The 15,906-nt window shown below is 34.1% G+C and overlaps 1 pseudogene; it reads right to left on the bottom strand.

The window, feature by feature from the left end:
* LOC124371141 lies at positions 1 to 14,699 on the bottom strand (annotated as a pseudogene).
* Positions 14,700 to 15,906: the final 1,207 nt, after the last annotated feature.

Raw genomic sequence — 15,906 nt, 5'->3', positions numbered from 1 at the left:
TGAACATCAGTAGTCACATATATTTTATAGTAAAATGAGAAACAACATAGACGGTTTCCAATGTAACTATCAATACAAAACACCATTACAGAAAACATTTAGATATAACCTAATAATCCATCCAAAGGTTGACAGCTCATTCTAACAGTTTTGCCAGCCTAACCCCACTGGTCCTCTGTGCGGCCGAACTTGTAGACTAAGGGATCCTCCAAAATGAAGAGGTTTTGTAAAAAGAGCCCTGTTCCAGCCCAGAAAGGTTTGCCAGCTAGAAAAAATATATTTAAAATTAGTTTATTGCTATGAATGAACTAACACTCTATATGACACATCAGAGAGTCTTGTAGAAAATTATACAGTATGTACCAATATTTTATAACAGGTCAAAGTTAGTTTTGAAATAAGGAAAGAATTTAGTTAGCCATTTTAGGTAAATTATCAAGTTAGTGGGGAGAATTTCAATAATTCATAATTGCCCAGTGGTCTCGGATCAGGATATAGCTAAAATAATCACAATCACTCCGAGTGTGAGAATGTGCGATAGCAATGTTTAATACTCACGTTAAAAACATTCTTGATTAACATGTTTGTTAAAAACAGAAATATCAAGAAAATGTTACATAGTTAAATTTAAATATTAAAATATCTATAATTTTTATACAAATATGAGAAATATGTTTTAATTGGTACAGTTGATGTTATATTGTAAAAATGCATTGATAGAGTAGTGATTGTTTGATCAGCCAGCTGTGGAAAACTTCTTTTCAGCTTGCTTGTTCTTAAATTCCTTGATGGATGATTGAAGAGTTGAACACTATTATAATGTTGGTTCTTTTCTCATATTGAACAAGCCGATGTACTATATCATTGTTCAGAGATATTGCATAGGTTAACTTTGCTTATGTTGTGTGTATGCGCACGTGGGTACGTGCACATGCATACACGCACATGCGCAGATCATAGTCTGTAACATTAGCATAAATGACCATTTCCTGTATATAGAGCCAGACTGTTGCTAAAATATTCAGTAACTTGATAATCAATAAGACCATACCTTCTTAACCCACTCCCACTCTTAATACATCCAGACAAACACTCACAGTGCTTTCTAGAACCTATTAATTTATTATTTTATTTAAAATAAGAAAATATGAATTCTTAATACTTTTAAATAAACTATGAAATGAATTATATTGTTATGAGAAATATCCACTATTTGTTTATGACACAAAGATACACAGGTGTTTTTCAAAACGTAGGACAGAACTGTTAGCAAGTCCAGTAGTTTGTATTGCTACGCCAGAATCAGTGTAAACAGAAATATTACTTGAATTATAACCATCAAAACAAATTTCAAAATTTATACAGTCACAATGTGTAAGATTTGGCCAGGCCCTGTTTTTCACTGGAGGAATGAAAATATTTTAAAAAATACGTTATTACAGAAAAGAAGAATACAACAGTGAGTGGTCTCTTTATAGCGGAACAAATGTAATAGTTAGAATACTGCCATTAGAATATTTCTGCATCTGCTTCTTCTTTTCTTGCAGTTATGTGTGGGTTGATCATTGATAACTTATTGTGTGACCCTGTATTCTTTATTAAGTTTGAATAATTAAGAGTTTTCTTTGAATTATATGTAATTTGTTTGCATGTGGTATTACACATAAATAAACTTATGAATGTGCTCCTATTGTCTGTAAAAAGATAAACTAAAAGTATAGTTCACTGGTGAATGCCACAAATTAAAAAATGACAATACTGAAAAATAAATCGAAGAACAATTATTGGAAATCTGGGAAAAATACAAAGTGGACCCGAAACCAATTGAATATCATAAGACAAGCAAAAAAAGGCTTATTTTTCTAAAAAGTTGACACCATCTGAAAACTACAAAGATTTCTGACATTGCTTGAAAAAAGTGTTGATTTGAAAACATAATAGGAATAAAACAAGATGAAGTCATATCAGAAAAGTTGACATAGGTGATGTAAAATAAATACTTTGTTGAAATGGGTTCTAATAATGATAATGATTCAGATACTGTTGGGTTTCTTCTGGTCAACTAAGACAAATGAAATGATAGAAGATTTCAAACTCATAGCTGTGAGTGAAGATGAGGTAAAGTCAGTTATGAATGAAGTAATAAGTAGAGCTGTGAGGACTGATGACATTTCCATGCAAATGATTACGGCAGTGAGTCCATACACATTAGGGGCTTATTACTCATTTACTAAATTAATATTTAGAAACTGGCATCTTCCCTAAATAATTAAAGAAAAGTATTGTTTTGCCGCTATCTAAAGTTACAACTCCCAGAATGAGGAGGAACTAGAATCCATCTTCCATATTGCAGGCTATGTCAAAAACTGTAGAAAAAATTGAAAAAACATTGTGAAAAACCAAGACATTTGACCAAAATTACATTCTGGATTTAGAAAAAATCACAGAGCATGTACTGCCCTAACAAATGTATTTAATTATTTATAGGAAGCTTAAGATAAAGGTAAATGCAGCTCTCTTGTAATGATAGATTATTTCCAAGCCTTTGATCCAATCAATCATGAACATGCTTCTGGCCAAGATGAACTACTATGGCTTTGGTGAGGGTATGATTTCATGGATAAAAATTATATCTGCAAGAAAGACAGTAGGTCACAAAATTGGGCAATGAGACATCTTATCCCTTTTCAAATTGCGTGGTATACCTCAAGGCAGCTGCTCGGCCCAATTTTGCTCAACTTGTACACATAAAACGTCAGATCAATGCTGACCTATACCACGTGTCAACTTGTGTCAATCCAAAATGGACTCAGGCTATAAGCAAATGCACAGGCCTGCATATTGCTCTGCAAAATCTGTTAAGACTCAGTAAGATTGGGGTGGTGTTGGTGCTTGACGGTGTGAGTTTGGCCATGTGTGGTAGAGACTCTTGGGGTTGTGTTGGATCGTGGACTCACATTTTCCGATCACTTTACTCACGTAACCCAGCGTGTGATTGGCCAGATTGAAGGGTTAGTGCAGATTCAGAATATTACTGTGAAACAGCGGCTTATGCAGATGTTAGTGCTATCAGACTTGTACTTACTGTCTACCTGCTTAAGGGAACAGTATTTCAAGAGAGAACGTTGGTAGAATCCAAAAGCTTGCAGTAATCAGCCATCAGGTTCATTTTCAACCTGAGACGGATTGATCGTATCTCTCCTTTCCAGTATGCTATCAAGTTACTTCCCGTGGAGGCAGTGAGCATGCTGCTGACATGTTGCATGGTCCACAAGGTTCTCAAATATAGAAAACCACAGTATCTAAGCAAGAAACTCTTGTATCAGGGAGAGGTATCTCAACATAGCATGCGCCAAGATGGAAAGCTTCATTATTGTATCTTGTTCCTTTTATTGATAGGATGAAGGAATTTTTAATCAATACCAATAGTTTGTGATTACAGAGCTGTGATTTACTTAGTATTTAGTGTTAACTTGAGTAGATTTAAAAAAAAATTGTTTGCTGAAATACGCTCATGAATAAAGGCATTTCTATTTATTTAGAGATCGTGTACATGTAACATGTAGTTTATTCAAAACATGGTTATTGTAATTCCTGACTTATGTGTGTCACAACGCTTTGGTATGATTTGTTTATTTTACCTAGATTGTAGCTACGTGTTAGGTTAGTTATCCATCTGAGGGAGAAAAATAGATTGCAGATCTCAGAATATATGTTACTGATTGTTCTTATCACTGAATAATGGCAAATTGTCTGGAAAAATCCTGTTTCCTTCACAGTAAAACAAACCACAACAATTAAACCAAACAAACCAACACAACAGAGGGTTATAAATTGCAGAATAATGAGGGCGGCCAGCAGAGAGTGACATTAAAATGGATTTTTTTTGTTAACCTTCATGAAAACTAAGATACTGGGGTCAATTTCTTTTATCTCAGCTTTTTTTTCTGAATTATAAATCTCCCTGACATACTAAATGTTCACGGCTTCTGACATTCAATGTTTACAATGTCAGAGTTTGACATGTCTGGGACAGTAAAACAACAACAAAATTATCTATTGACCTGAAGAATATTAAATACAGTTATGGCAACAAGAGAGTTTTATATGAAGTTCATGGTCATCAATCAATGTGGCAGACTTCACCCCTGCAGGTATTATTCAACAGAGTATAAAATCTCTCTCTAGCAGTCAGTTGAGAAGAGCTTTCTTTGAAGTTTGTGTTTTTTTTTTTTTTTTAGTTACCCAGTGTACTTCACCCTAATCATCCAACAGGGCTACTGCTACTCCCATTGGTGGAAATCAAACAAGTGGTCCCATTTGTCTGTCTGACTTCTTAACCTAAATTATCCCTCGATGCCTGACCTGGCAGTGTACTATCGGAGCCGTTCTCATTAGGCCACTGTCCGGGAATGGTTACTCGCAAAGTCTACCCCCTTGTTTTCTCGTTGGCTGCTGTAGTGCCGTCCTGGGTCCCGATGCCCTTTGTAACTCATTTGCAGTAGTAGTGCACTCTGAACTTTGTTTTGTGTGTGATAGACAGATGGATTCCTCCTTCAAACTTATGTACCACCCCAATGCCAGTTACTGTTGTAGACACGAGAAAGGTATTGTAAGCAGTTCATCTATCCATGGAACTTTGCTTCAACAGGAGGTGCTTCCCCCGTAACCCAGGCATGAAGCTAGAAAAGTGTCTATAAGTTAGTATCACTTTCAAAAAACCTTTCTTATTGTTATTATTAACTCCTCCCTTCAATCTGCAAGTTTTGCTCTATAACTTATATTACTGTGTAATCTACAAATCATTCACAGGCTATCAAAAGAGTCCCAACACCACAGTCCCATTACATAAAATTAATGGTTCCCAATGTGTTACATCAGAATTACAACTATCAAAATCAATTGGATATTGATTCAGCACAGATATGCAGACATTTTTTATGATTAGATACAGATCAAAATGTTTACAAAAATACATCACACATTAAAGAACTGACCAGTTATTAAAATTGATCTAATGATTTTAGGTAGTATTACTGCTTGTAAACAATGTTATATAAATAAGAATTCAAAAATTGGAAATTATATTATGTAAGTTTATTTTCAATAATCATCTGCTTTTCTGTAAAATAGTAATCCTGCAGCTATCATGAAAGGTAGAATAGCTAGCAGTGTGAGTTATCTAGGCCAGCTTGTATTGTTGGGGAACCTTTCAGTGTTGTATATAAATTTTTAGTTTAAAGTATCTCATAAAAGCGTAGGTTAAGTTAGGGTTTTACAGAATCTAGTGGCAGATCCACAATAACTTGTAGTAGTTAGTTCTTTGGAAAGGTGATCCTCTTCTAGTTGTGACTCTTAAGAGGTTGCAAACATTGATTATACTATACAGAGGCAATACTATTAGGGAGTAATGTTTCCTAAATCTATATTTTATTTGGTTTACATTGATCAAGAACATGATAATTTATGTACAAAAAATTCAAATGTTAAGATTTTGATCGATATCCATTATTATATTTTAGCAGAATTTCAAACGTTTGTATATATGGATGTTGGTATTAAAAGGATAAAAATATTTTACTGAAAATAATGGAAAAGAAACATAAAATATATTATAAAAAGCCAAAACAACTCAGAATTATGCTTAACAAAATGAAATTCAAACATAGTTAATTTGAGTATTTTTGTCAACTAACCACAAATATGTTGTCAGTGCAGGTTTTTAAACTTCAACTATTTAAGATGTAAATCATATAACTGTAAATATTTCGTTAATTTTATTTCATTTATATGGTTTGTCTTACAAATTAATAATTCTCGGTTACTGTGATCAGTAGACATGCTACTTACAACTGGATGTGACGAAGTCGGCAAACAGAATCCAGCAGGATGCAATGACAGCTGCAAACCCCAGCACAAAGCCCATGAACAGCCAAGCTCGAGCCCCTCGTGGTCCCATACAACCCCCCAGAGTACGAGTCCCCTCGCACTTGGGCATTAGAGACAGCATTGATCCTGCAGTATTCAAAATTCAATTCAAATTTTTTACTGTCACAAATTTATGACAGGTGACATTGTCAAGGTATAAAATAAATATTAATATCAATTATGAAGGATTTTCAAAGTAAAATGTATAAATGTATGAATTAAATATGTATAATGTTATTAAAATTATTGTGTCACATAGATATTCTTCAACAGAGTAATAATTCTTTTCTTTTTAACATATCTAAAAACTGATTTTTAAATTCATAGCCTTTTTGGATTGATTTAAATCTGGTAGTTCTGTGATTTAAATCAATGTTCTGTGGTAGTATTAATTCTTCTAGTTTAACAACTAGTAAGAAGTTATGTACTAGATCATTTTATAAGCTGAATTCTTATAAGCTACTGTTTAAACTATGTAATATGTCACTTAATTTTTGAGATATTGACACTTTTTTGGAAACCACAAAATAACTATTTTTGATGTATATTTCATGCACTCCTGCTACAAAACTTGGACTTTCGTTATTATGTTATCTTTAAATTAAAGCCATAATGTCAGGAAATCCGGTTACACTAAAAAACAGGTGAATGCCATCACCATTACCTGAACTAAAAGTAATTTTATTTTAAGGTACTTAAGATAATCAATCTTCTGATTCAATTATTTGTACTTTCAAGAAAAAAACCCTTCACTACACGACATGTTTATTTAAAAACATGTTCATGATGAGTGGGGATTTAAAATGGTAGAATAATACTAAATTTACCACTTTAGTAATAATAGTTTTTTACATTCTATTCTAAAATTAACACTTAAATTGTTATTCACAGTCTTTCAGGTAAAAGTCATAGCCATTATAAAGTGGGCTAGTGAGAATTATCTGTGGTATAGGAGTGAGATGATTAGCATTTTCACAGATAGCCAGGCAGCATTGAAGGCGTTGGACTCCTGTGTGTTCAACACCAAACTTGTCTGGGATTGCTATCAAGTCATTTCTTCCCTAGCCAGAATCAACAATGTGACTGTTTTTTGGGTTCCTGGTCATGAGGCGATCGCTGACAACGAAAGAGCTGATGTCCAGCCTAATTTGGGCTCAGCGTCCAATATGATTGGACCTCAACCTTTCTGTGGAATTTCTAGGTGTGAATCATTTGGGGCTGCTTCAGAATGGGTTCACACTAAACATGGGTGAAGATGGAGGCTGCATCCGAGTCTGAGAATGCGCAGAATGGTTCTACTGTCGCCTTCCCTGGGTGGCATCTGACCTTCTCTCTTACTAAGTAGATCGATCGGTGTCTTCTCAGGTTATGGGTCTAATTACGAGACATGGTCACTTAAGGAAGCATCTTCACAGAGTCTCCTCGGGAGGATCCGCTCTGTAGACTGTTTGACAAGCAGGAGGAAACTGCTGAGCACCTGCTCTTTGACTGCACTGCAAATAGCAAGGGAGCGGTACGCCATCTTCGGTAGTTTGGACAAAGGTCGGGAATTTTCCCAGAAGGATCTGGTCAGTTGTTTTCAGCATTTTGTAGAACTATTACCGCAGACGAAGATTCTTACATGAGCACATTTCTATAATGGCTATGACTACTGGCTGTGAAAACTGTGTGATAAGGACCCATAAGAACCACAAGTTAGATGCATGGTCTCAACCCCACAAATCCCAGCATCTGTACCACGTTTTGTTTTAAAGCCATCCGTACAGCATTGAAACTCCGCTAGTGGAAGAGGATTTTTTCCCTCTGACCAAACCTTCCTAGAAGGTATCACAATAGTTAAGGGTTTGTCGAAAGAAAATCTTTGAGGCATCTGATAAGTGATCATGTGCAAAGTATTCCCCTGAATGAGGATGTTAATTTTGCAATGCCTTCTCTTACAGCTTGAGGCTGACCAAATACAGTGGCACTTGCCATAGCCCAAATGACAATGCCCATTTGGGGCGAGTACGAGGCAGCAGTTAAGCTGTACCCAGTACACTTAGAAATGCCCCAGCGGCAGCAAGGCAAGCCAATTTTTGGATACTAGTCAAACTATCTACCCTGACCTCCGATTTTTGGCCAACCGTACGACAGCCCTAAACATTAGTGCAGGTCTAACCATGGAGACATAAATCCAATACAAAAACCTTGGTTTAAGTCCCCAAGACCCACCTATCACACGGTTTGATGCTTTTGTTGGTGAACATTGTTAACGATATAATGTGTTTATAGATTATAAGTACCAGTATGTATGAAATCAATAAGTAACATTATTTTGATAAAACATCACATTTATTTTACAACATCATATATGAATAAAAAATCATGTGAAATGAAGAGAAATACAATGTTGAAAAATTTGTAAAAAGACAGTTATAACAATTATAATGGTTTTGTTTTCAAGTGTAGGTATCCAAAGTATGATAAATCTAAAACTTCCGGGTGTAATGAATGAATATTGGTACATGTCTTGCAGGAGTATATGGTTTCTTTCTATATATGCGGTTTTTTTGTTGAAGTGTGCAGCAAGTGCTGCTCCTTTTTCCATGAGTGGGTTGACCGCAGCAGCCTCGTCTGCATGTTGGTTGTGCCAGTTTGCTTGCAAACATGGTCCCTCAACTAAATTTTACATGTATTATGTATCTTCAAGTTTTGTTTTAGTGCCTCTTTTGTACAATAGATATAGGAGTTTACAATTCCTATCTCCAACACAGCCAAAAATGGTTGTGCCAGTACCACTTATGTGTCTGTTGCAAAAAGGATGATATAATGACATAATGATGATATAATGAGATGATATATAGACTATACCACTGCTCCTATATGTTTGGTATAGTCTATTTTTGTGAATTCTAAATTCTAATATTGAATGCCTTTGAACGTGATAGTGCTCTCGTCCACAGCCACAGAACTGCTGGGATTATAAAATAATTTGTACATCTTGCTGTTATGGTCAATCAGAGGCTTTTGTTTTAACACCATCACAATCGTGGTTGAAGTGCATTTGCAAAAAAATATTTAGAAATTAATTTTTGGAAAATACATCGCTGAAGAATTATAAGAGTGATTCCCATTTTGTACTGAAGTTTTCTCCAATGGAGGTCATTGGAATCAAACCCTTATATATGATTAGACCAAGGAAAGCTTTGAAATCACCTGCTAATATGCATTCCATCGTTACAGTCTTGAGTTGAGTGAAATATCTCTGTGATGAGTTTCTTTTTTTTTTAATTCAATTTTTTTATACACAATATATTCAATATTTCTTAGTTGAAAAAAGGTAGATATAAAGGTTCTGATATTCAATTTTTATATCAGAATCAAAAGAAGTAGGTAAGTTAGGTCCCTGGATTACACTGTAAATGGGTATTGTATGGCTAGGACCTCAATCATTATCAGTTACCTCAGTCCAGAGGTTTTACGTAGGCCTATTTAACCCATTAGCCTACTTCGACGAGACCATCTCGCCGCTAGCACTATGCACGGTAAAATACTTTGACGAAACCATCTCGCCATCCCACCAAGTAGTTCGCCTATTTCTCACAAGATGTCAGCACCATTCAGTCCTAACTTCGTTTCTGTGTTCTATGCAATAATGGGAATTGAATAATTTTAACTAACTTTACAGCTTGGCAACACTGCAGTTGGGGAAGGGGAACATAAACAGACGGATCGGAACAAGTAAACAGCTGACTCGAGTAAACAAACTAAGCCGTGTGTACAATGGTGCGACATGGAGCTTTACGTAGTAGTAAGTGAAATTGATCGTTATATTGACAATGACGGATTTATTTTCAGTGAATCTGATGGTGAAATCGGTTCTAATCATGTGGAAGAAGAGTGGAGGATTGATGGTGATGAAGAATTCAGCGACGGTGAGTCTGACAATGCCCTCTCAGATATTGATTTTGAAGAGATGGACGTAGGCCTAAACAATGCCGATGATCCTATGAATGATTTACATTTACAGAATGTTGAAGACGTTATTAGCAGTGTGGCTTCTGGTGTAACAGGATTATGGAATTTTCCAATATGGAATGACGAGCCAAACGAACCTAAAAATATTGTGTTTTTAGGCAATCAGGTAGGAGTAAATATTCTAAATAATAATTGTATAATAATATTATAATAATTATAATTATATTATAATAATTGTATAATAATTCGAAATAATAATAATAATAAATAATTGTCAGTAAAAAATAAAAAGTGTTTATTTTGTAATTAACATAAAATTAACACAAATTAACAAAATTAAAAAAATTAACATTAACTTTTTTAATAATTTTTTTTTTTTGTGAAAAATATAGTTTAGGATGCTTTTATTAAATATCCCAAGTTTTATTAAATTATAAAATGTACAACTAGAGTAATGGAATTTTAAGTAAAATTCTCCATTTTGGGCCAAAATTAATTGGATTTACTGTGGAGTTGAGAGGCTGGAAATACTAGTAGGCCAATGAGTTAAGAATGAGGCTTGACTATCATCTTCCAAATTGGTTTCACTCTCACTCAAATTGTGCTAAATAATGTCCTATTATTCACTATTACTCAAGTTGGTCAACTAAACTCAAAAACGTAACATTCATAACGTCAAGAACAAAATTGTCTTAGTTCTGTTTCATCTGCATTAGCCATGATGATGAGAATATTTTTACAATGTATGTCAAATATATACAAAGTTTTAAAAACAGTAAATGCAATATACAATGATGAAATGTATATTGGAGGAACACCCAATGAGTGGGAATGACAAAGTTAGAGTGCAAAACAAGCTTCATGTAATGACAGAGAGTACACTTGCTATAGGAGCTTCAAGAAGCACGGCCGGCACAGAACAGAACAAAGAAACAGATTCTTCTAAGATTCAAAATAATTGGTTAATAGCATAACAAAATTTTGTCACCTTCAGTAATTTTCTTTGGAAGAAAAATTGTGATCATTAGCCATATAGGTATACCATCAGGATATATTACAATGGAGAAATATTTACTTTTAAACAAATAATTTACAGTTGATCAAAGAAGATAAAATCAAGAATGAACAGTGGAACATACTATTGATCACATCTTTTACATAATCCATTGTTACAAATGACGTATATTGCCCATCATCAGAAAGCGTCCGTGTACTTACCGGTGACAGGCACTGCCCATCATGATAAGTTCGTAATGTTTGAGTCAAAAAATATTCCTGATATCGATTATTTTTGCATTTATCTACACTATTATAACAATGGTCATAACATGTTCGATTTTGAAGCTGGTCGGCTCTTTCAAAATCGATTGTTGTTTACTGTTTTATCTGTTTATTATTTGTTTTGATTGGTTGCCATTTAAAAGTGCATCACGTTAAAATTACGTTGTTCTTATCTGAAAGGTTTACTAACTTTGTGAAGAACATACTCAATGACAGTAAAAAATAAAATGAGTGATGGTAACATTGATCTCAAAATGTTAAGTGAAAGTGGCAATGAAGAAATTTAAAAAAGTTATGTGACATGGTTTAACTTTCAAACTTTGGTGGACAAGGCAAGCTAATGATCCACATAATTTTATTTTTAGTGGTAGATCTGGTACATATCTAATTGTTGCTAGACACTTAAAATATAAAATAATAAAACACAATTTTAACATGTTATATAATCGTGTAATATTTTTTATTGAGCCTAAACATCCATACAATGATTTCCATTGCAAAATGAAAATTTAATTCAGTACATGCAGATAAAAATATTTGAATTTTAATTGGTAGTCAATAGGCTAATGAAGAACCTCCAGTTAAATTTTGTTATCTGCCAACAAAATAAATTTTTTTTAGAAAGGAATGGTTCAGTAAATTTGTAATCTGTGATAGTTCTCTCAGACGTTTGTGATGTGTATAAAAGGATATTTTCAATTCACTCTAAAATAGCCAGAGGCATTAGTGTTGGCAATTTTGAAAATTATCAATACTTTTAAATCTTGTTTAAATAATTATAGAGACTAGTTCTCTCTTGTTCTTGTAAATCTCCCACTGGTAGCGCAATTGTGCCATGGTCGTCATGTCATGTAGTGTCTATTCTTCAGTAAAATATTCCTCTACTGAGTAATAGGGTCTTTGGATTAAGTAACCCTTCAAGGCTGTCTTGAATTTTGAAATATCTTTCAATTACTTTAATTTCAGCTGGGATTCTATTATATATTTTCCCAAACATGAATCTTGGGCCACTTCTTGCTAGGCTGGATGTTACTTGGCTGACATAAACATTCTTCTTTTGTATTGTAGCATATTGATGTACTTGGTCATTTTTTATAAATATTTCAGGCTTCCTCCTTACCATTATTGCGGATTCAAGAATATAGATGGCTGGAAATGTTAGCACCTTTAACTGTACAAAGAGTGCTCTACAGTGAGCTAGATAGGGTACTTTGCAGATAGTCCTTATGATGCGTTTCTGGATCAAAAAAATTCGTTGTGCCATTGAACTATTTCCCCAGAAGATAATTCCATAGCTGATGATACTGTGAAAGCATCCAAAGTACACCTTCAAAAGCACATCCTCGTCCATAATTGACTGGAGCCTTCGCACCATGTAACATTACTGCAGTAAGCCTCGCTGATATGGATTCTATGTGTTGTTGCCACCTTAGGTCACTGCTTATGGTTAAGCCAAGATATTTCACACTTTCATTTACTGCTATGCTCGCTCCCTGAAGCTGTAGTAAAGGGGCACTATCTGGTTTTTTCCTGTTGTAAAACATTAGAGCCTTAGTTTTGCCTTTATTTAGCAGTAGCTTATTTTCCTGACACCATTTGCTCATTTCATTAAGACCTTCCTGTGCTCTGCATCTTAGTAAATCCTTGTTCAGGTCTTCAAAACAGTGACACCTAACCTAAAAACATCATCAGCAAATAGGCAGACCTTACCTTCTGTTATTGATTGTGGTAAAATCATTCACATAGATCAAAAACAGTACGGGGCCCAAATTTGAACCTTGAGGAACACCTGTGTTAATAGGGGGAGAAACCTCTGAACAGTAGTGTCGAGTTAGACCATCTGTTCCTGAATATCGTACAGTTACCACCATTTTTCTGTCCTTCAAGTAGCTATGGATCCACTTTCAATGGCCTGCCTCTTATCCTGATAGCTAACAGCTTCTTGAGAAGTACATCATGTGATAGTAGATCAAAAGCCTATGTCATATCATAAAATATACACAACTGTTCACCCACTAAATCAAGATTCTCATATAAATTAATTAACAAATTCAATATTGCATCTGTTGTGGACCTACATTTCCTGAAACCATACTGGTGGTTGTTCAAAATTTGATTTTTTTTTCTTTTTTCTCCAAGTAAGGGATTAATCTTTTCAGAAAGATGATCTCAATTATTTTAGAGAATACACTTTGAACAGCTACTGGTCTATATTGCTTAACTTGATCTCTTTCATTGCACTTGTGTATAGGCACAACCTTGGAGGTTTTAATTTCATTTGGGAAGTATCTATCCTCAAAAGACTTATTAATGATAATAGTGAGTGGCTTTGCAATAATATCTTTACATACTTTTAATATGCTACATGGAATTTCATCCACACCAGCACCACGCTTCGAACTAACTTTAAGTATAGTTTCCTTAACTTCTTCCTCATCTGTAGGCCACAAGATAAATTCATCAGATGAGTCATGTTGGTGGTCTGAATTTTGATTCACATCAGCTTGCACCGTTGGTCCGGTTAGTTTTAAAATTTCACTTACAAAATAATTGTTAAAAACATTTGCTACATTGCTTGGGTGAGAAATGAGCTCGTCCTTATCCTTTAAATAAATATTAAAACTATTTACATTTTCATCACATGTTAAGTGTTTAAACGATGTCCCAAGACTCTTTGCAAATATTTTTTGCATTGCTTATCTTCGACCTGTAAAATTGTTTTTTAACTTGATATAGTAAGTTGGCATGTTGGCTTTTAGCTCTTGCGTATTGTAACTTAACAATGTGACTAGGATTATCTCTAGTGTGCCAATACAGATCCTTTAGATTTGTCTGGGGTATAATAACTTCTTCATCGACCCAGTTAACATGTGACTCGTCCGTAATACTAAAAATCATCTTAGGAAAACAAATATCAAATATGTACAAGAAAGTTGAATAAAACTTGTCCGTAATACTAAAAATCATCTTAGGAAAACAAATATCAAATATGTACAAGAAAGTTGAATAAAACTCATCAAACAATTTATCTACGTTTTGTTGTAGATCAATATGGTCTAGGTTTACCAGCCAATTCTGGGTCGTCAGTAAATATTCAAACAGTGCCAAGTTTGATTTATTTATTTTCCTTTCTTCGATTCTCCTCTTTATAATATTATTTGTACCTATGTTCATTTTGAAGGATAAAAAACTATGATCTGATAACAACAGTGGTAAAGTTACAGTACAGTATGAGTTTGAATTGTAAATCAGTTATGAAATAATCTACTCTAGGTTTACATTTCTATTTCAACAAATAAAGTAGGAAAGAAACAGTTTAAATTTTGTGGACAGATATCAGAGTTTCACCAAACTTCCACTTAATTTATTATCTAGTTTAGAATTAAAATAACAACTTTTGCACCATAACTCACATAAAACAGGGATACAGTTCCAATAACTCCACATATGTGATATGCTCCGTTGATATTTTCTGGATATTTGGCATTAGCATCGATCATGAGCCACCAACCAGTGAAGAACTGTAAAAAAATATAATAATCATTAATTGGCATACTTTCCATAATTGTTTGTGTAGAGTTTAGTGGACTACATAATATACTTCCCTCTTCTTGTCATCAAATAAAAGAATTGTGATTTTTCCTATGGTTGTATTAACTGGATTAACCCTTTAAAGGTTGCCTAAAATATGTTTAATTCCCTTAACGCTCACTGGTCAAAATATCGACCACCTTGGAAAACTTCCTTGTGCACACCCAAAAATGCATTCAGTTTGCGTTTACGCACGGTGGTTGATATTTCAACCACTTTCAATTAAGGTAAGTTTGGCTCATACGGATGGGCGAATATAGTCCCTTGTCAGCACTAGCCATTCTTGGAATTCCACCTGACATGTTGGAATATGAAATAGACGTGAACGGAACTTGTACTGCACTCTATCGAGATAAAGAAAGTGGCTCATTCTGCGACCAGCGTGCGTCTAGGAATAGTGACATCAGAGAAAATCCTGTTTGCCATTAAGTTTTTTAACTGCAGCTGAGTAAAGGTGAGATTTTAATACATTTAAATTATTTAGCATTGGTCGTGATATAGGAGACTTTATATTATGCTTTGTCTTTTAAATTATATTAGCCATATAGATTCTTGAAACAAATTAAATATCACAGTAAAAGAATTTTGTCCTAAATTATGATAATTTTATAATAATTAAAAAAGTTTTATCTTTATAGATTTTGAATTGGTGTTACACACTTTTAATGTGGATATTCTCCTCTAGAAGACAAAATGATCAGATAAGACGAATATCTTTGGGCATGCAAGTTATAAAAAAAAAAAATAATGACATTGTTTGAAAGTTTACATGACATTTTAGAGATAATTTTGTAGTATAAACAAATCATGTTATGAAATAGCCCAGAAATCAAGAAAATAGTGGTTAAAAATCTGTTATTTTCTTTTAGAATCTGTCATAGTCAACTCATTTATTTTGTATAAGTATATTTCAACTGAAAATAGAAAAAAAACCAATGACACAACTACTTTTTCGTGAAAAGCTGGCAGCAGAACTCATTGGGAAGTTCCGTAGTAGAAACACCAAAAGCTATACCTCAGTAACTGCAAACAAAGTAACTGGTAGAAAGGTAACAAATTTAGACCTTAATAATGTTGGAGAACATTTTCCAATTCCCACTTCTTCTCGTAGATGTGCAAGATGTAATACGAAGGAAAAAATGTAAGCGC

The sequence above is a fragment of the Homalodisca vitripennis genome, unplaced genomic scaffold, assembly GCF_021130785.1.
Source record: "Homalodisca vitripennis isolate AUS2020 unplaced genomic scaffold, UT_GWSS_2.1 ScUCBcl_989;HRSCAF=4025, whole genome shotgun sequence".
In the NCBI taxonomy this organism is placed as follows: domain Eukaryota; kingdom Metazoa; phylum Arthropoda; class Insecta; order Hemiptera; family Cicadellidae; genus Homalodisca; species Homalodisca vitripennis.
This window is presented reverse-complemented; position numbering and strand designations above follow the sequence as displayed.